The 27,831-nt window shown below is 44.6% G+C and overlaps 1 protein-coding gene and 1 long non-coding RNA gene across 2 annotated transcripts in view; one reads left to right on the forward strand and one right to left on the reverse strand.

The window, feature by feature from the left end:
- The window catches only part of LOC140651107 (E3 ubiquitin-protein ligase RNF38-like), a 193,854-nt gene that overhangs the window by 89,131 nt on the left and 76,892 nt on the right, over positions 1-27,831 (reverse strand).
- LOC140651501 (uncharacterized) lies at positions 17,176-22,643 on the forward strand. Its single transcript, XR_012042406.1, has 3 exons — positions 17,176-17,340; positions 21,227-21,385; positions 22,531-22,643. It is a non-coding gene; the product is annotated as an uncharacterized lncRNA (long non-coding RNA).

Genomic DNA, 27,831 nt, shown 5'->3' on the forward strand with positions numbered 1-27,831 from the left:
TCCATCCGGGGTCCATCCGATGCTGCACAAAAGCAAGGTTCCCAGCATCTGAAGGGACGTAAGATTTACTTGCTATCTATATTCCTCTTCTTATTATATAATATTAAACCAGCTATTTTATTATGCCATTTATTGTTGGGCCTTCCTTAGGGATCCAGAGAATCCTACATCATCCTTTCTCCCCTCACTCTGATGCAGAACACCAGCTCATCAAAAACATTCAGCACATAGCAGCCTTCATTCAGAACAATCCAAACACAGTTGAAGCCTCTGAAGAAATAACCAGTGAGGAAGAAAAAAAAAATTGTTATTTTTCTTTATTTGCCTAGAGAGACAACCATCTCAAAGCTTTACTGGTTTCCTAGCTATTCTCTCTTTTCAACAGCATTACAAATTGTGTTATTTGTGCTTTCATTCCCTCTTAGAACAAAACTAAAGGATGCATGCATAGTGGTATTCAGGCAAAAAAAGCACAGCACTTTTTGACAAGAGCTGAGGTGGTGGGGAGGAATGGAAGCAACAAAGTTACTGCAAGTGAACTAGGAGGTAGAACTCCTAGGAAACAAAGTTTGAAAAGCACTAAATAAAAACAAAGAACTGTAGAAGATGAGGGACATCAGAGAAACAAGAGAGAGAAAGCCCCCACTTCAAGAAAAGCTTTTTAATGGTTCAAAGGAATCAAGATTAAAGACATAGCTAAGGCGATCTTTCAGCAGCTAAAAACCCTCAAGTCTGTGTAAGAGTCCAGGTAAGGCAGCTGCAGGTTAACTGCTCTTCTGCCAAGTGAGAGGCAGTTCCATTTCAATCCAGACAACATGATCCTGCAGTAATTGATATCAAGCTGGAGATAAACAGGTGTTGCCCCCCTCTTTCCCATCCACTGTCTTCAGTCAGTCATGAATGTTTTTAAAGACATGCTGCTGTTAGCATTTCACTGCTGCAAAAAGAAGAAATCCTAGTTTTAGACATTCTAGTGAGCAGCAATCAGCTGAGAGCACCAAATAAAGTTACCTTCCTTTACTTTTATTTTTCAAGAAACTTGGGAAGGGAGAAACCTACAGACTTTAAGTGGAGCAAAATGCAGAAAGTAGAAAATTCATCCTGCTGAACAGAGAGCTGGGTAGGCCATCATGGTAACTTATGGACCAAGCTCAGCCCTTAGCTGAGTAGAATTTAAATACTCCCTGTTAGACTAGTTAACTTGTGCTCTCCTAGTCTGTGTAAGGTTTTAGACCGTTGTACTTCAGCACGTATTTTTGTCAAGCCTACACCCTTCCCTTGGCTTCAAGGCCCATCCTTCTACTGGCACAAGTAAGGAGAAAAAGAGAAGAAGGAAAAAAAAAAAAAAAGAAAAGAAAAAACCTCCTTCAAATTATGTTTTCACCCTTACTCCCACTTTTCAAATCCCTACGTCTGGAAAGATAAAAGTGCTCTTTTCAGAATACGATTAAGTGACAAATCCTTTGGAAAAGTACCACAGACTATCATGCACTCTCTTTCCGTGAGCAAACATGTATAACAACTTTGAAGTATAACTGACTATATTATTTCATGGCCAACAATGCCACTTTAAATCTTATAAATCATCTTCTGTCATGATATAAATAAACCAAGATAATTTTAAAAAAATTATTTAGATGAGCTCATCCACAAGCTTTATAAATCATAAAGGCACTGGCACCGATGCCAGTTATCCTACTCAGGTCCATATCTTCCAAAGAAGAGAACTACAAACACAGCAGTTCCTACCTTACCACAGGTGAAGAACAAGGACTATTAAGCTTGCAACTAATTCATTATTTATTTTATTTTCATTAAAGCAAAAAAAATTGTTGGGAACTGTGGGTAACAAAGTAGACTCAGATCCAGTTTAACCTGTTCTGTAAGTCAGAGAGATAGAAAAGTTTAATAAAGAGCTTGAGAATCCAAACTTATGAACTCCTTTTGTTTACATGCAACCTCTCTTCTCACAATCACCATTGCTTACCATATGCTATTTCGATGACGGCAACTGTTCAAGTCTTCTCAATGCTATTTTTTCACATACACATTTTTAATTTTTCTTAATCAAAGCAAATAGATGTTTTGTGATCAGAGAATATTAGCAACATCAACTTCCAAGAATCACCTCATTTCCCACTTGGCTTATTCTTCCCCCTTGCTATTACACTTCTCTAATGACCTTCCCTTACTTCCTCTCTTTTTTCTGTTAGTACCAAGTTCTTGTCCCACCCAGATAGAGCCCTGAGCTGTGAGTGGGAGGACAGTAAAGAGCGTTTTTTCCTTTTCTGTGGAATAGGGGATAAAGGCACCAATATGTCACCAATGGGGAAAAAAAAAGTTCCTATTTTGCACTTTTTTTTGTGCTACAAAGCAGTTAAAGCAGTCTGTTGTGCTAGCAGACAGCAAAAACCCTTAGGTGAGTGTAAATAGAACACATTTAGTAAGTAAGTGAAACCAATGTAGCTTTCATAACAAACAATACTTTCGAACAAGTACACAGGCAACAACTAATTAAATAAGTAACAGGACCAAGACAGACCACCCTAGTCAACATGCTTAGTCCTTTGCTGTTCAGACATCTTATTATACCTTCCAAGAACTTATTGCGAGAAATCTCAAGTAACCAGTGTTTGCTCCAAAAGCCACCACTGAAAGGTTGTTGCAAAGATGAAATGCTAAATGCTCAGGGGCCCTCTCATGATTTCCAACCAAATTACTACTGGTCAAGTTAAGGTTATTGCCATAAGGGATAACATGTTAAAAATGAGCATTTCCTGAAAATCTCTCAACATCAGTTTTAACACACAACTATACTTAATTTCTCTAATATGACTTAAAGAGGATTTTTAGAGTTTGAAATCAAATGAAATATGCTGACAAACATTAACAGAAGTCCAGAAACTTATCCTTGCAAACATACGTACTGGGAAAGAAAGAGCATTCAAGAAAACACGCATGTACTTTTACTTCTATTAAAAGAAGAAAGCAGGCAATTAAACAATATTTTAAAAATAAGTATTAGCTCCTTGTATCAATGGATAAAACACTACTGTCTTCTCATAGATAGCACTTTAAAAATAAAATTAACTGAATTTCCATAAGTTATTTGTGCAATAGGAATAGCTAAAATACTTGGGGTTCTTACCTCTTGCTAAAGCAGATACTGTAAGACAAGACATACTATAATTAAAGAAAAAGCCAATCAGATACTTATAACTATCAAATTAACCTTTTGCAGAATGTGACACTAGGCTTCAAATACCAGGACACGGATCCAAGACTTTATAACTTAGAGGTGCAACTTCTACATGGATACAACACAAAGCAACTTCAGGAACATTGGCAAGCTTGCAACTATTAAGAGTTGCTTGTGCTACACAGAAGAAAGCTTAAAGATCTTATATCCAGGTCTCAATTACATTTCTTTTTTAACTCCACACCATTTCTTTTCTCCTCTCTTACAGAAAAAAAACATACATTATACTGAAAAATGCACTTACTAAGCAGTAGCACAGACTAAAAGCCACACCCCACTGGGACAATATTTTTTTCCTGAAGCAAAAGCACCATGGGCAACAAAAGCCACCACGCAAACCCAACACCCCAGATCTTGCTACACCACAGGCAGGAATCCCAACAAAGAAGGACCTAACTATTACTCAGTAAGACTACAATGATACCCAGGCTGAGGTGAGAGCAACACACACAACTAGCAGAGCCACACCTGAGACAAGGCCACACTAAGCAGATTTGTGCTCAGCAGATTTATTCCCAATGAGTCAGCGCAGGGAAGCAGCCACTGTGAAACCCCGCCCACCGCACTGTCCCACAAGGGAGGCACACTCAGAGGAGGCCCAGGACAGGGCTTGCTTGCATGTGCTGTGCTAATCACGGTACCTAAGGCCACAGGACACCACATCCTCCCCCGCTTCGCTGCATGCACCCCTGATCACCGCCATAGGTGCCTGCGCCACCTCCTGTGGCGATGGCCAAAGTTCACCACCACCACCTACTCGTGCACGATCACTTCCGAGAGTATCAGTCCTGGTTGCCTCCACCCATCACAGAGCAAGCCCCACACGTGCAACGAACCCGCTCAGTGCTGTGCTGTGCCGTGCCAGCCCCACCTGCTCCTTCCACCTCTCTCCATGTTGTATGGCAACTCCAGATGCCTTATTTCATCAGCCCAGGAGCAGTGACATCACCGCACAAACTAGCCCAGCCCCAAATCAAAGAGGGGTGAGAAGACATCAAAACCCACCCAATTTGTCTTGCACGAGACATAGAACGTAGGATGGAGGAACAGGACGTCACGCCAGGACTCACAGAACATCATCACAGTCTGTCCAGTTATGTGATGGAGAAATACACACACTCAGTTGAAAGCCAACCTACACAGAAATCCCAACACACATGCCCACTCGAATGGAGGTGAAACGCTCTCCTCCGCTCACAGGGGGAGGGGACACACAGACATCCCCCCCCCCCCGAGCAATAGGACAGAGCCTTAAGAACCATTCGCACGCAGATGCAGTATTCACCCTTGTTTAGTTTGGTTTTGTCCCTTCTACTTCCGTTGATTCTCAACACCTCCATGCTAGGGGTCTGCACCCCCCATCTTCCTCATGAGGGAAGATGCGATCAAAACCAACTTTGCTCTCTGTGACAGTGTGCTTCCCCCCGCCCCCAACCTTTATCTCCTGTAACCCTGCTCAGGTGATAACTACCAGTGATGGTCATAACGGATGCATCTGGTCATGATGGCTGCATCCACTCAAAGTGGATTTGGGAGACAGATAATAACACAATAGCCTAGGGCTATTGTGCAATACGCCCACCGAACCACAGTGAAGAAACTAAAATCTGTGGTCAGTATGCAAATATGACTATGGGTCAATCATCTTACCCCCATAAATAGGGAGCAGCCCAAGAGCCCCTTGAACTCTCCTGCACAGCAGTGGGCTGCACGCCAGGATCTCCCCTTGAGCAGGGACGCCTCTCAAGGTTACTCCTCGAGGTTGAGAGATTCCTTGCCGCAACAGATCCTCGGTAAGGGACTAATAGCATGCTAAACTTTGAAATCTTAGCTAAGTGATATAAAGGATTGATTGCGCATATATAATCCTTTAGACATAAACCATTGACCAAGTCTGGGACTAGGACTGGATCTAGCCGCACCTAGACTCCTCTCTGGGAAGGAGTTTAGAAAGCAAGGGGATCCTTTTTCCAAACCTCATGACTCAACGGGAGGGTCTCCCTGACAGTTTTGTCTGACCCTGTCCTCTATGCAGTAAATAATCAAGTGTACCTTGCCATTGAATCTTGTTAAAACACTGTCGCATTGAACTTTGTTAACTCCCTGTTCTATATAAATAAAGTATATTTTTGCTTCTGTCTTATGAGTGAAGTGCACTCTCACTCCGAATCCACAACACCCTTGTGGCACAAGGATATCGCAGACAAGATTTACGCATCTCAGATTTTACAGGCAATGAGAGTTTACTCCTCCCAACAAGGGCAGCTGGGAGGGGGGGAACCCAGCTTCTTCTGCCAGCTTCTTCTGCACCTGGCAGAGCACAGGAAGCTGAAAAGTCCTTGACTAGTGCAGCAACAACTAAACCATCTCTGTATTATCAACACTGTTTTCAGCACAAATCCAAAACATAGCCCCACACCAGCCACTATAAAGAAAATTAACTCTATCATCTCAGCTGAAACCAGGACACACAGGAACAGTGTAACTGCTGCTGCAGGATGGTGGGGACTAGCTCCACAGGGACTGTTTCAAGAGGGAAAAAGCACTGGCAACATGGCATCTTCCTCCCAGGACACAGCACATAGGGGTAGGGGTAACAGCCCCTAGGGCAACTTGCAGAAAGGTGAGCACCCTTGTAGTTTAAAACACATGGGCACCCTGTCCTGATGTTGAGGTAGATCTGAGTGGTGAAAAAGCCAGCTTGTTGGAGGAAGACCCACTTCAAAGGTGGTTATGCTCTCAGGAAAGGTGCCCTACCCTGCCACTTTAAGTGAGGTTTTCCTGTTTGTTTTTGAGTCAGTACCACCAACTGCCCTTAAACAAGAAGGGCTGATAGCAAAGCCACACTAAACCTCAGGCACTTACTCCATAGGAGGGATGCCTTATCTCCATATGTCCTTGAGTGCTGTGAGAAAATGAAAAAAGTCAGGATTCAGGCTTCAGCAACAGTCAGTCTCAAGCGATGAACCAAGTTGATCTGATGCTTGAGTGTAGGAAAGAGTTGCAATTCCCTTCTAGATCTGCCTCTGCATCCTAGGGAATATTTTGTCCATTGCCTACCATCTAAGTATTGCAAGAGGAACTGGTCTAACATCAATTAGAAGAGTTCTACTCCAGGTGGGACCAGAACATCTGTAATGTAAGCACTTCTTTTTTAGCCCAACTGTCAGTCATTACAGACTTGATCTTCATTGGGAGCCAATTCGGAACTGTAGGATCTCAGTAGGAGCTGCTGGAGATACCCAGGACACCTACTGATAACAAATATATTGAGTACATTTCCGTCTGATGGAAAAGCCTGCAATTTTCACTAGCTCTGTAAAATAATTTCCTATGTCTCCCACTTTAGGGAAGCATTACTAAACAATACTTTTACAACTTCATCAAGTTTCAAAGCACAAGTCAATGAAATCTGGCTCTTTTACATAGGTAAATTATTTAATTTAGAACAATGCACAAATCAGCCTTATCATTTACAGCCCTAAGTTTTTTTATGGTACAATAACAGTTAAGATCTACATTGTATTGAAGTGTCAGAACACTTAATAAGACAGTTACTTCTGGCACCTTATGTCTTCATATTACAGACAGAGCCTACAAATCTTCCATCATTTCTTTCAAGGCAGTCACGTTTTCTTACCTCAAGATTCTTTAAACATTGGTAAATGTTAATCCTCAATCACCACATTCTTATCCATGCAGTTCCATGAAAAATCAGTTTAGATATGGTAGAGAGGAAAATAAATATCCTACATAGTCAGTAGGAGCCAAGGCATTTTGCAGAGTTTTTCCTAAATCATTCCCAAGCTGTTTATTTGGTTTTTGGGGTTTTTTTTTGTTTTTTTTTTTGTTTTTTTTAAAAACCACAACTGTAAGATACTCTATTTGGATGTTCTAGCTAAGAACTGAACTTGCATTCTACATACTCATTTAATCAGTTTGTGGTATTAAGATACGTAGAACTGAGGCACAGAATTTGAGCTTAAAAATACATTTTCTGTTATTGCTCTATTTTCTTTAAATAAAAGATAAAAACCTTTAGGTGAACTGAGGTAAACCTTCAACAACTCACTGGCAAGCCCCAAGCCAGCCTAAAAAATAAAAAAAAATGAAAGGCCCAGACAACTGAATCTATAAGAGCTGGGAATCTCCATCTCTAACAACAACTCATTTTTGCTGCTACAGGATTTTATGTTACATGTAAAACATACACACGCTGAAACAATTTTCATAACATTAATGAATACTTTGCACAAGTTAGGAAGAGTCATACAACATTATCCCTCTGCCCACCACAACATTACAAAATTTTGGGATTAGTTTTCACTAAGGAAAAAAACCAACCCACCACAAAAGCCAGACAAACTCTTCTCCCCGTCCCCCATGATTACCTTCCCTTTGATATCTGTTCAGCTCATACCTCTGGTCTCTCTAGAATCACATTCACTCCCCTAATATGTAAGAGGTAGTGAGAAAAGCAAATAAAAAAAAGTCAACAAAACCCAAAACTACATTTTCCACAATCATATGCTAATGACCAGTTATCAGAGAAACATTGCTAGCCTTTTGCTATCAACATTGTAGGCAACTATCAGTAGTATAAGTACAACCTTTATCCAAGAAGTAGCAGAATCAATATACCCCACTTCCATGGAAACCCTGCCCCTACATACAGTCACATGTCCCACTTGCCTCAGAAATCCCACCCCAGTTCCAGTCACACAGTCAGTTTAACCCATGTCTTTTTGCCCCCAAGGGCTGCTATTTTCTTAAAAAACAAACCCACACGTATTCTCAGTGCCATGTGATTGGACAGCAGGGCATGCCACCCCTTCCTGTTTATCCAGAAATAAGCCCTCCCACTATATACAGGGATGTTACCATTTTCTTTCAGCCACCATTTTATGGCTGAGAGCTGCCATTTCTTACAATCTCAACACTCTCCACATATTTACATACTGCCTTGAGATTGGCTGACTGCTATTTTTGACACCATAATATCCTACATGTACAGAGACTGCCCTATGATTGGCTGGCAAGTCAAGTTACCCCTTCCGGTTTACCCTGGAGGAATATTAAGTCCAGGAACCCTCCTCCTACTACCCCCATGGGGCAGCTGACATTTTGTTGCAGTTGCAATTTTGTTCATGGCATGGAGGCACCATTTTGAAAATATTATACCCAATGTGATCTCGGTATGCTCCCTGATTGGTTGCCCATTTCCTCTCAACCAGGAAGATCTCGTACACATTTTTATATATATATCAAAAGAGGGTGAGAAATAATTATATATATAAAAGGGTATACAATATGTATAAAGATATGTTTATTTATACATAGATAAACTTTATATGTCTCTCTGTCTTTCTTATAAGCCCCCTTTATATATTGAAAGGCTGCAATCAGGTCTCCCCCGGAGGCTTCTCTTCTCCAGGCTGAACAACCCCAACTCTCCCAGCCTTTCTTCATAGCAGAGGTATTACAGCCCACTCATCATTTTCGTGGCCCTCCTCTGGACCTGCTCAAACAAGTCCATGTCTTTGTTGTACTGTGGCGCCAGAGCTGGATGCAGTACTCCAGGTGGGGTCTCACCAGAGCGGAGTAGAGGGGCAGAATCAGCTCCCTCGACCTGCTGGCCATGCTTCTTTTTAGTCCAGGATATGATTGGCTTTCTGGGCTACAAACACGTGTTGCCCTGTCAAGGTCCCTCTGGATGGCATTCCTTCCCTCTAGTGAATCAACTGCACCATTCAGCTTGGAGTCAACTGCAAACTTGCTATGTCCCACTGTCTATGTCAGTGATGAAGATATTAAATAGTACTGGTTCCAGTACAGACCCTTGAGGGACACCACTTGTTACTGGTTTCCACTTGGACATTGAGCCACTGACTAGAAGTCTTTGGACACAGCCATCCAGCCAGTTCCTTATCCATCTAACAGTCCATCCGTCCAAACCCATCTCTCTCCAATTTAGAGGTAAGAATGTTGTGGGGGACCATATCAAAGGCCTTACATAAGTGCAGGTAGGTGACAACCGTAGCTCTTCCCTTGTCCACCGATGCAGTACTCCATCGTAGAAGGCCACTAGATTAGTCAGGCACGACTTGCCCTTGGTGAAGCCATGGTGGCTGTCTCTAATCACATCTCTGTCTTCCACATGTTTTGACGTATCTTCCAGGAGGATCTGTTCCATGATCTTACAGGGAAAGGAGGTGAGGATGACCGGTCGGTAGTTTCCAGGGTCCTCCTTTTTACCCTTTTTAAAAACGGATACATTTTCTTCCTTTTCTGGGCAATGTACCTGTAAAAGCCCTTCTTATTATTCTTCACATCCCTTCCAAATTCAGCTCCAGCTGTGCCTTAGCTTCCCTGATCCCATCCCTACTCCCCACCTGTACAGACCAGTGTCTCAGCTATTAGGAGTCAGCATTCCTCTGCTCAAGAGAGAGGATATAGAGGGTACACACCACGGGGCACCCTATGGTTTTTCCTGCGTGACCACGGAGAGGACACGAGGAAGTGGGATGGAAAACCTACCTCGACCCTAGAGGCACGGGTACGTGAGTTGCAAGGAAAAACAATCCCCAAAGGGGGTTCTTCCAGGGAAATTGCTGCTCTGGTTTCCAGTGGGCAGTTCCCCAGACAGAGTAAAAGGGCTGATCTTACTCCTGATTTTAATGAAGGAGCTCCTGACTCGTATATACAAGAAATGGGTAATGCATATCATGACCAGAACTAGGGGCGCCCTGCCTCCAGCCAGGTGGAGGAAAGGGACAACTGGCTTTACTGGACTGTGTGGATCCGATGGCCTGGCACATCAGACCCACAGGAGTATAAGGCTCTAGTAGACACCGGTGCACAGTGCACCCTAATGCCATCAAGCTATACAGGGGCAGAACCCATCTGTATTTCTGGAGTGACAGGGGGATCCCAACAGCTGACTGGATTGGAGGCCGAAGTGAGCCTAACTGGGAATGAGTGGCAGAAGCACCCCATTGTGACTGGCCCAGAAGCTCCGTGCATCCCTGGCATAGAGTACCTCAGGAGAAGGTATTTCAAGGACCCAAAAGGGTACCGGTGGGCTTTTGGTATAGCTGCCTTGGAGACAGAGGAAATTAAACAGCTGTCCACCTTGCCCGATCTCTCGGAGGACCCTTCTGTTGTGGGGTTGCTGAGGGTTGAAGAACAACAGGTGCCGATCGCTGACACAACGGTGCACCGGAGGCAATATCGCACTAACTGAGACTCCCTGATTCCCATCCATAAACCGATTCGTCGACTGGAGAGCCAAGGAGTGATCAGCAAGACTCGCTCACCCTTTAATGGTCCCATATAGCCAGTGCGAAAGTCTAACGGAGAGTGGAGATTATCTGCACAGTAGACTATCGCGGCCCAAATGAAGTCACGCTGCCGCTGAGTGCTGCCATGCCGGACATGCTAGAGCATCAATATGAACTGGAGTCAAAGGCAGCCAAGTGGTATGCCACAACTGATATCGCTAATGCATTATTCTCAATCCCTTTGGCAGCAGAGTGCAGGCCACAGTTTGCTTTCACTTGGAGGGGCGTTCAGTACACTTGGAATCAATTGCCCCAGGGGTGGAAACACAGCCCCACCATTTGCCATGGACTGATCCAGACGGCACTGGAACAGGGTGAAGCTCCAGAACATCTGCAATACATTGATGACATCATCGTGTGGGGCAACACAGCAGAAGAGGTTTTTAAGAAAGGGAGAAGAATAATCCAGTTTCTTTTGAAAGCTGGTTTTGCTATCAAAAAAAGTAAGGTCAAGGGACCTGCACAGGAGATCCAGTTTTTAGGAATAAAATGGCAAGATGGATTTCGTCAGATCCCCATGGATGTGATTAACAAACTAACAGCCATGTCTCCACCAACTAGCAAAAAGGAAAAGCAAGCTTTCTTAGGCGTTGTGGGTTTTTGGAGAATGCATATTCCAAATTACGGTCTGATTGTAAGCCCTCTCTATCAAGTGACCTGGAAGAAGAACGATTTCAAATGGGGCCCTGAGCAACGACAAGCCTTTGAACAAATTAAACGGGAGATAGTTCATGCAGTAGCCCTTGGGCCAGTCCGGGCAGGGCAAGATGTGAAAAATGTGCTCTACGCTGCAGCCAGGGATAACGGCCCCACTTGGAGCCTCTGGCAGAAAGCACCAGGGGAGACTCGAGGTCGACCCCTAGGGTTTTGGAGTCGGGGATACAGAGGATCCGAGGCCCACTATACTCCAACTGAAAAAGAGATATTGGCAGCATATGAAGGGGTTTGAGCTGCTTTGGAAGCGGTTGGTACTGAAGCACGGGTTCTCCTGGCACCCCGGCTGCTGGTGCTGGGCTGGATGTTCAAAGGGAGGGTCCCCTCTACACATCATGCAACTGATGCTACGTGGAGTAAGTGGGTTGCACTGATCACACAACGGGCTCAGATAGGAAACCCCAATCGCCCAGGGATCTTGGAAGTAACTGTGGACTGGCCAGAAGGCAAAGATTTTGGAATATTGCCAGAGGAGGAGGAGGTGATGCGTGCTGAGGAGGCCCCACTGTATAATAAACTACCAGAAAATGAGAAGCAATATGCCCTGTTCACTGATGGGTCCTGTCGTATTGTAGGAAAACATCGGAGGTGGAAGGCTGCTGTATGGAGTCCTATGCGACAAGTGGTAGAAACTGCTGAAGGAGAAGCTGAATCAAGCCAATTTGCAGAAGTAAAGTCTAAAGCTAGCTGGATGGCCATTGCTGAATGAGACAAGTGGACAGTGCTCTATCTCTTTACTGACTCATGGATGGTGGCAAATGCCCTGTGGGGGTGGTTGCAGCAATGGAAGCAGAGCAACTGGCAGTGCAGAGGCAAACCCATCTGGGCTGCCGCATTGTGGCAAGATATGGCTGCCCGGGTAGGGAACCTGGTTGTATAAGTACATCACGTAGATGCTCACGTACCCAAGAGTTGGGCCACTGAGGAACATCAAAACAACCAGCAGGTGGATCAGGCTGCTCAGACTGAAGTGGCTCAGGTGGATCTGGACTGGCAACATAAGGGTGAATTATTTATAGCTTGGTGGGCCCATGACACCTCAGGCCATCAAGGAAGAGATGCAACATATAGATGGGCTCGTGATCATGGGGTGGACTTGAGCATGGACGCTATTGCACAGGTTATCCATGCATGTGAAACATGCGCTGCAATCAAGCAAGCCTGGCAGATTGATTCTATCACACTCCCACAAACTCACCAAGGCAAGCTCCATGTGCTTACAATGGTGGAAGCAACCACCAGATGGCTGGAAACATATTCCATGCCCCATGCCACCGCCCAGAACACTATTCTGGGCCTTGAAAACAAGTCCTATGGCAACATGGCACCCCAGAGAGAATCGAGTCAGACAATGGGACTCATTTCCTAAAGAACCTCATAGACACCTGGGCCAAAGAGCATGGCATTGAGTGGGTATATCACATCCCCTATCATGCACCAGCCTCCGGGAAAATTGAACGATACAATGGACTGTTAAAGACTACACTGCGAGCAATGGGTGGTGGGACGTTCAAACATTGGCATACACATTTAGCAAAGGCCACCTGGTTAGTCAACACTAGGGGATCTGCCAATTGAGCTGGCCCTGCCCAATCAAAACTTTTACATATGGTAGATGGGGATAAAGTCCCTGTAGTGCACATAAAAAAATATGCTGGGGAAGAGAGTCTGGGTTATTATATATAACACATGTTTCGACATATCTTCCAGGAGGATCTGTTCCATGATCTTACCGGGCACAGAGATGAGGCTGACTGTTCGGTAGTTCCCAGGGTCCTCCTTATTACCCTTTTTAAAATTGGGTACGTTTTCTTCCTTTTCTGGCCAACATACCTGTGAAAGCCCTTCTTATTCTTCGCATCCCTTGCCAAACTGAGACCCAGCTGTGCCATTAGCTTTCCTGATCCCATCCCTACACACCCTGGCAGCATCCCTATATTCTTCCCAGGATACATGTCCCTGGTTCCACTGCCTGTGCATTTCCTTCTTACCATTTAGTTTGACCAGGCGGTCCTTACTCAGCCATGCTGGTCTCCTGCCTTCCTTGCCTCGTTTCTTACACATGGGAATTGAGAGCTCTTGCACTCTAAGAAAAACGTCCTTAAAGAGCTGCCAGCTCTGTTCAGCTCCTTTATCTCTGAGGGCAGTTTCCCAGGGGGTCCCATCCACTAATTCCTTAAACAACTGAAAGTTTGCTCTCCTAAAATTCAGGGTCTTGACTTTACTCTTCACCTGGCCCGTATCCCTCAAGATTGTGAATTCCACCAGGGCATGATCACTGCAGCCCAGGCTGCCACCGATCTTGACTTCTCCAATTAGTTCATCTGTGTTGGTGACCAACAGGTCTAGTAACACTTCTCTGCTGGTTGGGCTGTCTATTACCTGGATTAAGAAATTCTCCTCAGTGCACTCCAATAGCTTGCTGTGCTGCTTTTCCAGGAGGTGTCAGGGTGATTGAAGTCCCCCAGCAGGATCAGAGCCTGCGAGCGTGATGCTTCCCATAGTTGAAGTAAGAACGCTTCTTCAACAGGCTCCCCTTGATCGGGCAGCCTGTAGTAAACACCAGCCACGAGGTTTCCTTTGTTGGCTTGGCCCCTAATTTTTACCCATAAGCTCTCGACCTGTTCATCGCTGTTTTTCAAAGACAGCTCTGTGCAGTCGATCCATGTATTTACATAGAGGGCAACCCCCCTGCCCCTCCTTCCTTGCCTGTACCTTCTGAACAGTTTATATCCGTCAATTGCAGTGCTCCAGTTGTGTGATTCATCCCACCAAGTTTCAGTGATAGCAATTAGATTGTAGCTTTCTAGCTGCACAATGGCTTCCAACTCCTCCTGCTTGTTACCCATGCTGCGTGCATTGGTATAGAGGCACTTCAGTTGGGCTGTTGACCATGTCACCTTTTTGGAGGAACAAGCCCTAATTCCTTTGTGGCATTTCTCAGGTGTTTCCCTGTTGGTTCCTAATGCATCAGCAGCCCCTGGCTCTTCTCTGTTACTCAAAACTCCATCCCCTTCCTCCGATAAATCTAGTTTAAAGCTCTCCTTATAAGTCTGGTCAGCTTGTTGGCAAAGACCCTCTTGCCCCACTTGGTCAGGTGAATCCCATCAGCTTCCAGCAGACCCAGCTTCTCAAAGGTAGATCCGTGATCATAGAAGCCAAAACCTCGAGTATGGCACCAGCCACACAACCAGGCATTCACCTCTTCAATTCGTCTCCTCCTTCCTGAACCCCTTCCTCTGACTGGTAGGGTAGAGAAGAAGAGCACTTGTGCTCCAGATCCTTTTAACATTGCTCCGAGGGTCATATAGTCTCTTTTGATGGTTCTAAGTTGCCTCGTCACAGTATCATTAGTCCCTACATGGAATAGTAGGAGCAGATTATAATCTGTAGGGTTCACCAGGCTCGGCAGCCTCTCAGGGACGTCACGAATGCAAGCTCCTGGTAGGCAGCAGACTTCTCTAGAGAAATTGTCTGGATGGCAAATGGGTGCTTCAGTGCCTCTCAGTAAGGAACTCCCAATTACTAATACTTACGTGCTTTTCTGGTGGCACTGGTTCTAATGCAGGTGGGTGGTTGGATCAACTTTGCATGGTCAGCTTCTCCTGGATCCTGTCCATTACTCACGTGCTCTTCAATCTCCAACCCCAGAGCATCGTGTCTGTTACGCAGGGGCACTTCAGGGGATTGGAGAAGGTTCTTCCTTCTACCCCGAGCAGAGACAAATGTCCAGTCTCCTTCATCTCGTGAGTTACTTGTGTCAGTCAGCTCGAGGTTGAATTCAGGCTTACCTTCATAGAATCATAGAATCGTTTGGGTTAGAAGGGACCTTTAAAGGTCATCTAGTCCAACCCCCCTGCAATGAGCAGGGACATCTTCCACTAGATCAGGTTGCTCAGAGCCCCGTCCAACCTGACCTTGAATGTTTCCAGGGATGGGGCATCTACAGCCTCTCTGGGCAACCTGTTCCAGTGTCTCACCACCCTCATCGTAAAAAAATTCTTCCTTATATCTAGTCTGAATCTACCCTCTTTTAGTTTAAAACCATTACCCCTTGTCCTATCACTACAGGCCCTACTAAAAAGTCTGTCTCCATCTTTCTTATAAGCCCCTTTAAGTACTGAAAGGCCGCAATAAGGTCTCCCCGGAGCCTTCTCTTCTCCAGGCTGAAGAACCCCAACTCTCTCAGCCTTTCCTCATAGGAGAGGTGTTCCAGCCCTCTGATCATTTTTGTGGCCCTCCTCTGGACCCGCACCAACAGGTCCATGTCTTTCCTGTACTGAGGACTCCAGAGCTGGATGCAGTACTCCAGGTGGGGTCTCACCAGAGGGGAGTAGAGGGGCAGAATCACCTCCCTCGACCTGCTGGCCACGCTTCTTTGTATGCAGCCCAGGATACGGTTGGCTTTCTGGGCTGCGAGCGCACATTGCCGGCTCATGTCCAGCTTTTCATCCACCAGTGCCCCCAAGTCCTTCTCTGCAGGGCTGCTCTCAATCCCTTCATCCCCCAGCCTGTGTTCATAGCAGGGGTTGCCCTGACCCAGGTGCAGGACCTTGCACTTGGCAAGGTTGAACCTCATGAGGTTCACATGGGCCCACTTCTTGAGCTTGTCCAGGTCCCTCTGAATGGCATCCTGTCCCTCGGGCATGTCAACTGTACCACTCAGCTTGGTGTCATCTGCAAACTTGCTGAGGGTGCACTCGATCCCACTGTCTATGTCACTGATGAAGATATTAAGCAGTACTGGTCCCAATACGGACCCCTGAGGGACACCACTCGTCACTGGTCTCCATGTGGACATTGAGCCATTGACCGCTACCCTCTGGATGCGACCATCCAGCCAATTCCTTATCCACCGAACAGTCCATCCATCAAATCCATATCTCTCCAATTTAGAGAGAAGGATGTTGTGGGGGACTGTGTCAAAGGCCTTACAGAAGTCCAGATAGATGACATCCGTAGCTCTTCCCTTGTCCACTGATGTAGTCACTCCACTTACCTTCCCCTTGCACAGCCTTAAGGCAGGGCTGTCGCTCAGCCTGGGACAGTGCACAATACCACGCATCAATCTCCTGCTCACGTTCCCAGATACCGTGCTGCCTCTTGAGCTCCTCTTGTTACATAGCTACTTGTCTGAAGAGTTCTTCCAGCTGGGCACACTTATGCAGCTATGACATCCACCGCTGCCTTCAGGTGCTAGGGGGGGCTTCCAGATACTGGAGCTCCATGCAGCCTGAGGTCTGGACAGCTATATCGATCCTTGGGAGGTCTGTTTGGGGGGAGATGTCAGCATAGGTAGGCTGTAGTGCTTCTGTTTGGGTTACAGCCACAGCCTTGCAGTTGTGGCAGATGGACACCATTTTCTTTCAGCAGATCACCTCGAAGTCCCAGGACAGAGAAGAAAGGGACAGCAGGTACCAGCAAGAGGGGAAGGAAGAGAAGGGGCCCAACTTCAGGCAACAGAGTTGTTTAGGGCACAATCTGACATTTAGGAGTCCTTCAATTCCAACTAGTGCTTGTTTTCTTGGCATGTGTCTGTAAATGTAATATATGGGAAGAACAGAAGCTACTATGGTAAGTAAACCTGCTCCCCTCCCTTGGGAGTCTGTGCCTGATAATGCAGAGTGAACACCCCCAACTCCTATTCACTTCATCTGAAGTAAAAGGCCCTTTGCACCTTGCAAGTGTAGCTGGTAGCATCACACTTTTAGACCCTGTTCTGTACTAGAATCACTGTTCGTTGAGTTTCTGAACGAATTATTGTGTGGGTTGTGTTTGTAAGCTAAGGGTAAGTGGACTGCTTTCTTTTAATAATCTCCTTTCACTCTAGATGTAAAAATGTTCATTTTCTTTCAGATGCTTCAGGCGTGCTCAGTCCAACATCTACCAGTACCATATGCAGCGTTCCCACCTCTGATTTCTAACGACCCATTCCTTTTGCATCCTCCTCACCTCTCTCCGCATCACCCGTCTCACCTGCCACCTCCAGGGCAATTTGTTCCCTTCCAAGCACAGCAGTCACGTTCAGTAAGTAATGCTTCTTATCCCCTCTCCTAAAATATTTGGGGGTTGATCAGCAAATAATGCTCTTGTCCTTCTAATAACATTCTGGTTGAGAGGACAAATGGATCTGATTTAGAGTAAGTAATAGGGTTTTGTAGTAGTGCTACCTGAGCAAGACTTAGTCTGAAGAAAAAAAAAAAAAAAGAAGTATTGTTTTGAAATTCATTTTGATTCTCTTAAGATTTCCTCAGCTGTTGCCCACCCTGTTTCCCTGGAGGCCTGTACTCCTGTCAGTCTGACATAAGTTTGCTTCATGTACTGCTTCTGCAGGTGGTGTTCTTCCAGAAAGTAAAAGAGAATATAGAGACCTAAGTGTAGTGCAGCAGTGGTCTCAGAGAAAAAACTTTGTAGAGAGACCAGAAAGCACAAAGCATTATTCCTATTGCATGCTTCTACCACATTAATTCACAGTTTATTTAAAGTGACCACTGTATCCCCCCCCAAACACTAGTGTGAAAAGTATTACTTAAACCTTCTATGGCCTACTGGAACCTCTTTTCTCCCCTGCTTATGGAAATTATTTACTCTTTTCACTTAAACAAACTTGGCTGAAAAGTTAATGCCTTCATAATAGGGCTTATGCAAACATGAGAGAAGATGCTATTTTGGACACGAGGGAAAAAATTACATTTTGTAATTTCTACTTACTAATCTTCTGCCAGAGGTTAGTAATTTCCACTTACTAATCTTCTGCCAGGCACCTTTGTGCCTGTTTCTTTGGAGCTCTATCAATATTTCATTAATACAGAAATACAAAATAATTTCAGTATTACTAACAAATACTGCTCAGTCTGTTTTGAGCAGTAACAAATACTGCTGTATTAAATGTCAGGTGTTGGCACTATTGTAATAATTTCATTATAGTCATGGGGGAACTGTACTGCATAGTTTTCTCTGGCAATCAGGATGTCTTCCCTCAGAAAACGTCAGGGCTTCTTTCCTAACTTAGATTGCTAATTTAGCTTCAGGAATAGGCTCCCTTGTTAACTTTTAGCTCTATTCAATAGCTTGATTTTTTGCTGTCAAGTCTTACTAGAAGAATTATTGCCTTAAAATTGCTGACTATTTAAAGTTTGTTCAGCAGAATGGGGAAACAATTTTCCTTTTCCTTTGCTTCCACAAGATGACTTTCATATCTGACTGTTTTGAAGCATGTGGAATTCAGTACTGGGAAAAGAAGGGTGAATTAGTGAAACAGTAGAGTTAAGGTTTTCCTGAAAAATGAGACCAAAATGAGCTGAGATTTGAATTGATCTTTCCTAATAGCAAAAGTATAGCTTCAAGATAATGTATCTAGCCTAAACATGGCAATAGATTATTTATAAGTATAAATCATGGTGTTCATAATGAAGATTTTTGCTTCACAGGGAAATGCTGAGTTGTTTTTGTAAGAAACTTCTTAATTCTTCATACATCAGTGTGCCTTCAATTATTCCGTATGGTAGTGAAGTAGAAGTATTTTCTTCAGTTTGAGAACATGCCTCTATTAAGGAAGTCAGTTGCTGCCTTATATATGCAGTCTGATGAAAGGGATCATAGGATCACAGGATCAGAGGATAATTCAGGTTGGAAGACACCTCAGGAGGTCTCTAGTTCAACCTTCTGTTCAAAACAGGATCAACTATGAGGTCAGGTGAGGGTGCTCAGGGCTTTTTCCAGTTGGGTCTTGAAAACCTCCAAGGATGGAGACTACACAAACTCTCTAGGCTCCTGTTCCACTGCTTGACTGTCCTCATGGTGAAAAAGCTTCTCTTTGTATTTAGCTGGAACCTCTTTTGTTTTCATTTATGCCCATTGTCTCTTGTCCTCCCACCATGCACCACTGTAAAGAGCCTGGCTCCATCTTCTTGATCAAATCTCTGCAGGTATTGGAAGGCCGCTGTTAGGTGTCCTTCCCCCCTCCCCAAGCCTTTTCTTCTCCTGGCAGAAAAAGCCCGGTTCCCTCAAGCTCTTCTAATAGGACACATGCTCCAGTCCCTAACCATCTTGGTGGCCCTCCTTTCAGCTTGTTCTACTTTAACAGTGTCTTTTTCTTTGTATTTGGGTGCCCAAAACTGGATGTAGTATTCTACATGAGGTCTAACAAGTGTTGAGTAGAAGGTGGATAATCACTTTGCTCAATCTACTGGCTATGCTACTGTTTGTTAATACAGCCCAAGATACTGCTAGCCACCTTTGCTGCCAGGGCACACTGTTGGCTCATGTTCAGCTTGCTGTCTACCGAGGGCCCCAGGAGAGCTGGCCTTTTCAGCAGAGCTGCTTCACAGCCAGTCATTCCCCAGCCTGTATTGTTGCCAGGGGTTCTTCCTTCCCAGATGCAGGACTTGGAATTTGTCCTTGTTGAATATCATAAGGTTCCTGTTGGCCCATTTCTCCAGCCTGTCCACGTCTTGCTGTATGGCAGCCCTACCTTCCTACACTGGACCTGTTCTCCGCAATTTGATATCAGCTGTAGACTTCATGAGCAAGTACTCTGTCTCTTCCAGGTGACTGATAATGTTGTTAAATAGGATAGGTCCCTGTGGTATACCACTTGTTACCAGCATCTTGGTAGAGTATGACCATTAACCACTATGATCTAAGCCTGATCATCCAAACATTTTTTTTTTAATCCATCTGGTTGTCCACCCATCCAGACTGTAACATCCGAACTTGGTGGGAGGTAGTGTCAAAAGCCTTGCTGAAGTTGAGGTAAATGACGTCCACTGGTCTCCCCTCATCCACAAATCCAGTCACCTTATCATACTAGACAATCTGGTTGATCTGGCATGATTTTCCCTTGATATAGCCATGCTGACTGTTCCCTCTTCCCATGTGCCCAGAAATATGTTCCAAGAGGACTCACTCCATGATTTTCCCAGGGACTGAAGTAAGGTCGACTGGCCTGTAGTTTCCCAGATTGTCCTTTTGGCCTTTTTTGTTGATGAATGCAATGTTTGCCTTTCTCCAGTTGTCAGGGATCTCCCCCTGATCTCCACAACCTTTTAAAGATGATAGAGAGCAGCCTTGCAAGGACATTGGCCAGTTCTCTCAGCACCCTTGGATGTAGTCCATCTGGTCCCATGGACTTGTATGGGTCAAATTCTCTCAAGTAATCAATCCCTGACTCAGTCCTCATCCACTACTAGTAGTTCTTCTCCTCCAGATTCCTCTCCCTGCCCAAGCGGCACAAGAGGGAGGAGGGGTGGGGTTATGGTCAGTATATAGCAGTCATTCTCTGCTGCACCTTCCTTTTCACACCTTTCCTCTGCTCCGGCATGGGTTCTTGATGGGCTGCAGTCCATCAGGAAAATCTGCTCTAGTGTGGTGGGTTCTTCACGGACTGCAGTCCTATCAGGAAAATCTGCTCTGGCATGGGTTCTCAATGGGCCACAGTTCCTTTGGGAAATATCAATCTGTTCCAGAGTGGGTCCTCCATGGGCTGCAGGGAATATCTGCTCTGGTGCCATGGAGCACCTCCTCCTCATCCTTCTCTGACCTTGGTGTTCCCTCTGCTGTTTCTCACTCTTTTTTGTTCCCTCCTACTCTCCATACAGCTTTTTTTTTTCTTCCCCTTTCTTAAATAGTTTTTCACAGAGGCACCACCAACACTGCTGATTGGCTCAGCTTTGGCCTGCAGTGGGTCCATTGCTGAGCCAGCTGTGTCTGGCACAAGGCAGCCCCTTACCTCTTCCCACAGAGGCCACCCCTGCAGCCCCCCCCAAAACCTTGCCATATATACCCAGTACAAGTCCATAAAATTTCCACAACTCCTCAGAACATATAATTGGAGTTGTGGTTTTTTGGTATTAAAAAATAAATTTTAAAAACTGGTTTTCTATTAATACAACAAACCCTGTGTTTCTTTTAGCCACTTCAAAGGATAGAGAATGAAGTAGAACTGCTTGGAGAACATCTTCCTATAGGAAGCTTTACCTACCCTCCATCAACTCATCCAACATTGACTTCCTCAGCTCCTATCCAATTCTTAACCCATGATCCTCTACACCAAGAGGTTCCATTTGGAGTTGTAAGTATTGCTGTTTGTACTACATTCTCATGCATGCTGAGTTCAAGTTCTTGATCTTTGCTCTAAGTTATAACCATTTTATTGAAAAATGGCATTTTTGCAATTGAATTTCATTAGTGGCTGCAGCTGTGGAAAGTCAGGGTGGTTGGTTTTTACGGTTAGACTTACTTCATATAGTCTGAGGGCTCAAACTTGGAAGAATGAAAACATGCTAACAAAATCTTTGAGCGATCTTTTTTCATAAAAGTAAATGTCTCAAGGCCTCTGAATATCATTTCAGTAGTGGTGTGTGAATTTTGGTTCTAAAAATCTGCTAACATTTTTTTTCACTATTGAGTATTTTTAGAAAAATACAATTTATGTCTAAGTTACAATTCTTTACTGGCTCCCATTTTAGTAGACAGTGCAAGATGTTTTAAACAGTCATACTGAGGACTTATGTAAGTAAACTAAAGAGCTTTGCATGCAAATCAAAACAGGAAAATAGTCTTTTTCTCCTATGGAAAGAATGTGTTGAAGCTGTAAACTTGAATGTCTCTTCAGGCACTATATCTGTATGCATTGAAAGGCTACAGCCCCTCCTCCCAGAAGTGAACGTAATTGAGCCCAACTCTGAATGTGATTTCTTTATTTATTATTTTAAACCTTGCTCTTCATTTAAAGTGGTTTTGCTGTGGAGCATCCTGGCAGTGCCCCCTAATGGATATTGGGCTTATACCAGCGAAAGAACTCCTGTATATATGTTGTTAAAAACTCTCATTCCTACCCAACCAGCTGCACAAGCCAGCGCAGTGCGCCAGACCAAAAGCCCTCAGCTTTTGGTTTGCAGCATGTTCACCAATTCAAGTCCTGCCTGTCCAAACCAGCCCGTATATAGTCTAAGCCTTACAAAATGCTTATTAGCTAGCTTGCAAGGGTTTCTGGTTAGCATTGTTACTTTTTTCCTGCAGGATAGTATAATTGTATATTACTGATGAGATTTGTTGGTCAAAACAATTGCTTGAAAAGGCTGGTATTTTTGGCTTGGATGGGGCTGGATTTTTTGGACAATGCCTTATTTAAAATGTATTTCAACATTCACTTTTCATTTAGTTTCATTATTAAATAAGACATGAAAAATATTGAAGTTTTTCTTCCTTTTACAGCCTTACCCACCTTTTATGCCTCGAAGACTCACAGGGCGCAGTAGATACCGATCACAGCAACCAATACCACCACACTCGTACCATCCCAACCTATTACCATATGTGCTGTAAGTCCAAAGCACATTGTACTCGTAGACTACTAAATAACTCTGTAAGCTAGTTGATGCCCTCAATGGTGTTTTTTTTATGTTTGGGCTCTACCACAGGGTACAGACAGTTCAGACAATCCCAAAGAATAAGAAAAATTGTAGTTATATTTAAAGTCTCCAGTCTATTTGAACAGCATACATACCTGAGCAAGGAAAAAGCAAGTACAAGTGAACAGTTTGATGGTAATGTAGTTTGGGGATCTGCTGTGCCTCTTCTTTCTGTTGAAATCTCCTTAAAGATTTTCAGCGTAGAACAGTTACACTTGATTCTAGGATAATAGTTATGAGTTATACCCTTGGTTACATCCTAAAGTCTACTTATGTAGGATAAAGATCTAACACTCCTTCCAAAAAAAACCCCCACAACCAGGCAAATCAATTTACTCTTAATTAATTAATGAAACATAATGAGGGGAGCCTTCTGGGTGTGGGTGTGTTTTTCAGTTTGGGGGGTTTTCTTTCTTCTGAACTGATAATCTGTTACAGCTTTTAAACTTCTGCACCTGATTAACCATTTCTGGAAGAGAAGGGATGGGAGAAGTAGCATTAAGGGATTATCAGTAACCTTTTAAAGTAGATCCTGTCTGCTGTAGTTTCGATGCGTGATATGGAATTTATTGTTCTTTGTTTGTCCCGTTTTTGAAATTAATACAAAATGCTTAGAAAATGAGGATTTATTTTAAAGGTGTCATTGACAGGGTGTCCTGGTTTCGGCTGGGATAGAGTTAATTTTCTTCCTAGTAGCTGGTATAGTGCTGTGTTTTGGATTTTGCTGATGTTTTGGCTGTTGCTAAGGGGTGTTTACACTGGTCAAGGACTTTTCAGCTTCCCATGCTCTGCCAGGCGCACAAGAAACTGGGAGGGGGCACAGCCAGGATAGTTGATCCAAACTGGCCAAAGGGCTATTCCATACCATATGACGTCATGCTCGGTATATAAACTGGGGGGGAGTTGGCCAGGGGGTAGCGATCGCTGCTCGGGGACTGGCTGTGCGTCGGTCGGTGGGTGGTGAGCGGTTGCATCACTGTTTTTTTTTCCCCTGGGCTTTGTTCCTCTCTCGCTCTCTTGTGGTTTTCCTTCTCATTACATTTCATTATTATTATTATTTCCAATTATTAAACTGTTCTTATCTCAACCCACAAGTTTTCTTACTTTTGCTCTTCCGATTCTCTCCCCCATCCCACCGGGGCGGGGGGAAGGTGAGCGAGCAGCTGTGTGGTACTTAATTGCCGACCAGGGCTAAACCACAACACAGGGAGATAATCCAACTTTGTCATTTGTTGTTTTGCCACAACATCTATAGCTTCTGACTCTGCAGTTTGACTTGCATCAAAATAGCACCAGGATATATTATATCCTGGATTATATTATACCAGGATTATATTATATAACCAGTGAAGCTGTTAAACTCTTCATTGTGCATTCTGACAAAGTCTGCACTGATGTTATAGCTGCTTGCCTGTCTACTCAGGGACAGTGTGTCACAATCATTCCTGATTAATTTAATTAGATGAGATTTATAGTGCTGTGGATTTTTTATTTCTATGGTTGTGCATTAATCTTTGACCCATATTACTATGCTAGGTCTACCATCTTGCACCAGGTCTACCACCACGCTTCCAACAACCTCAAAGCACTGCCTAATAAGCCCTTCTAATTCCCTGGAGACCTCAAGCTTCTGGGTAGACTTGCACAGCCACCAGTTTGTTGGGGTGACCGTTGAGGCTGCAGTCTAAGCCTGCAGATGAACAGAGCAGGCAGAAGCCCAGTAACTGGCAGAGTTTCCTTCCCTTCCCATGCAAGCTTCCACACAAACTGCCAACGCCGCTCTGAACAGATGCCAAGCCCTGTTTGCGCGCCCTGGTCATGGTGTTCCTGTTCTCAGCGGTCCCTAGGGACCAGTTATATGCAGCTTCCCACCATTTGAACTGGCCAAGAGAACAGCCGGCATTGCCCAACTCTCCCCTGCCCCTCTCGTGAGACCTGGTGTCTGCTGGCTGGTCTCTCCCCCACTCACAGACCAAGGTGTCGGGGGCCCAGAAACCATCTCAGACACCCCCCCGGGTACCTCACAAGCCTCGCACTCCTCTCAGCATGCGGCAACTGCTGCTGCTGATGTCTGCTTCCTGCAATTTTATAAGATGTAATAAAATTAATAATTAAAGTTTAAATAGGAATGTAAATAAAATTAAACAAAAATAAAATACAGGCTCAGGACTCTCTGCTTTATAAAACTGCTGAACAAGCTCTACCATGTTTGGGGTGGGGGGAGTTTAAGCCAGTGGGATGTTCCTGAATGGGTGGGGATCATGAATAAGTTTGAACATGTCTGTGGGACTAGGGACCAAACCTGGGAGGCTAACCAAGAGGCTCGCTCACAACCCCCACCCTATGCGAAGAAGAGACCAGTCCTGTGAGTGGGTTGACTCCACTCAGTAGCTAAGCACCACACAGCTGATCACTCACTCCTCCCTGCAGCAGGATGGGGGAGAGAACAGGAAAAGCAAAAGCAATAAAACTCATGGGATGAGATAAAGATAGTTTAATAAGCAAAAGAAAGAGGAAGAAGAAAGGGAAAAAAAAGAAGTGATGCAAAGGCAATCACTCAACACCTCCCACAAGTAGACCAATGACAAGCCAGCCTCTGAGCAATGGCTACCTATCCAAAACCCCCCCTCCTCTTTGTTTTTATTGCTGAGCATGATGTTATATGGCATGGAATATCCCTTTGGTCAATTTGGGTCAGCTGTCCCACAGCGGTGGAGGAGCTTGCAGCTACCTGCAAGACCATTATCCTTAGGTCAGTTATGGTTTTCTAGCATGTTTTCAAAAGCCCCATCTGACTGACTGAACAGGTTGCAAATTTGGGGAGATAGATACCCATCATTTCTTTCCCAGCTGGCCACTGGGGAAGAGTTTCCCTTTCCCTTTTCTCTCTCCTTCTTCCCCTGCCCCCAAAAGGTATTTTTACCACTAGAGTCAATGTACATCATCAGCTACAGACCCTGCAAACAATTCTTTGTGTATGTAAATCTGTATCATAATCCTTTGTGCAACAGGGGAAGCAGTTGATGTGCTGGAGGGCAGGGCTGCTATTTGGAGGGACCTTGGCAGGCTAGAGAAATGGCCTGACAGGAATCTCATGAAATCCAACAAAGGCAAATGCAAGGTGCTGCACCTGGCATGGAATAATCCCATTCAACACAACAGGCTAGGGGGCAACTGGCTACAAAAAATTTGCATAAAAGCATCTAGGGGTACTAGTAGAAAACAAGTTGAACATAATTCAGCAGTATGCCCCTGCAGCAAAGAAGGCCAACCAAATACTGGGCTGTGTTAGCAAGAATGTAGCCAGCAGGGTGTGGGAAGTGATTATTCGCCTTTATTTGGTACTTTTGAGTCTGCATCTGAACTACTGTGTGCAGTTTGGGGCTCCTCATCACAAGACAGACATTGAAAATACTGAAACGAATCCAGTGGAGGAACACCAGGATGATCAGGGGGCTGGAGCCCACAGCATACAAGAAGAGACTGAGAACTATATTTTTTTCCCAGATATTTTCTTTTCTTAATAATTTTTTTTTTCTTAAAAACAGAAGGCAAAGGGATGGGTTATCTTATTACTGTCTACAACTATCTAATGGGAGTGTATAGAGAAGACAGAGCCAGACTCTTCTCAAAGGTGCACAGTGATAGGACAAGAGGTAATGGGCACAAGCTGGAACATGAGAAATTCCTATTAGATATAAGGGAAAACTCTTTCCATCATGAGGTTGGCCAAATATTAGAAGAGATTGCCCAGACAGGTGGTGGAATCTCCATTCTTGGAGATATTAAAAACTCAGCTGGACAAGTCCCCGAGCAACCTGATCTAATTGGTCCTGCTTTGAGCAGGGGGTTTGACTAGATGACTTACAGAAGTTCCATCTAACCTAAATTATTCTATGATTCTGTGATTATCCTTCTCTGAGTGGAGGATTAGACTAGATGGCTTCCTGTTCTCCCTTCCAACCTAAATTATTTTATGATTCTACAGTAATGTAGGACTCAAGGAGTAATATCCTGTAATTATTGCTTCAACCTCAAAGGATCCATAAGTGCATACTCTACACACAGTATCTCTAGGACTTGAACCCAGGTCCCCACCTCAAGCCTACAGATCCCTGTGCCTCTGATAAAAGGATTAGACCCTCTGGATACCTCACACGCAGGGAGGGAAGGCCAGAGCTGACTAGTGCAACAATCATCCTTATTGACCAAGAAAGAGTTCACCAATATTTGGGAACCTACTTCCTCACCAAGTCACAATTGGATTACAGCTCCTTTGTACCACCTCAGCATTACTGAGTACTCATGACTAAACTAGTAAATCTAGTCACAAAACTCAACTTCTCCAGGCAGCCTCCTTCCTCCAGCTGCTGCCCAGTAGAGCAGAGATGGTAGTCATAGCTGGAGATGGCCCCAGTTTTCCTGAAGGGTGCCTGGAGTTCCACCACTGGTGTTGCTGGGTCAAGGCCAAGAGATTCCCATGACAGTAATGTAAGTACAACTTTTATCAAACTCAAGAAGTGACAGGTGCCACACCTGCCAATACCTGTAGAAGCCCTGCCCCTACTTACAGTCACATGTCCCACTTGCCCTAGTAAGTCCCTTCTCTGTTCCAGTCACAAGGTCAGTTTACCGCACCTCTTTTTGCCCTGGAGGCTGGCATTTTTTAAAATGTCATAACCCATGTGTTCTCGGACTGCCCTGTGATTGGACAGCAGAGCAAGTCACCCCTTCCAGTTTACCTGGAAAAATGTCAGAACCAGCAACCTTCCCACTACGTGTGGAAGGGCTGCCATTTTGTTTCAGCCACCATTTTATGGCAGGGAGCCAACATTTTTGATTCCACCATACCCCATGTGTTCTCAGACTCCCCTGTGATTGGCTGACATTGACAAAGGAGAGGCTGCCACAGCTCCATGCCCCACAGGTCTAACCAGTAGCAAAGCTAAGAATGTATTCCCAATAGGCACACACACAAACACACATATACCCACAAATACATACATCTATGCATGGCCAGCCACGCAGATCAACACAGATGGACACACTCAGCGCTCACAAAAACACAAACAGCACCAACGGCCTTATCCTGGTCCCCTCTCTG

The sequence above is a fragment of the Ciconia boyciana genome, chromosome 4, assembly GCF_034638445.1.
Source record: "Ciconia boyciana chromosome 4, ASM3463844v1, whole genome shotgun sequence".
NCBI lineage: Eukaryota > Metazoa > Chordata > Aves > Ciconiiformes > Ciconiidae > Ciconia > Ciconia boyciana.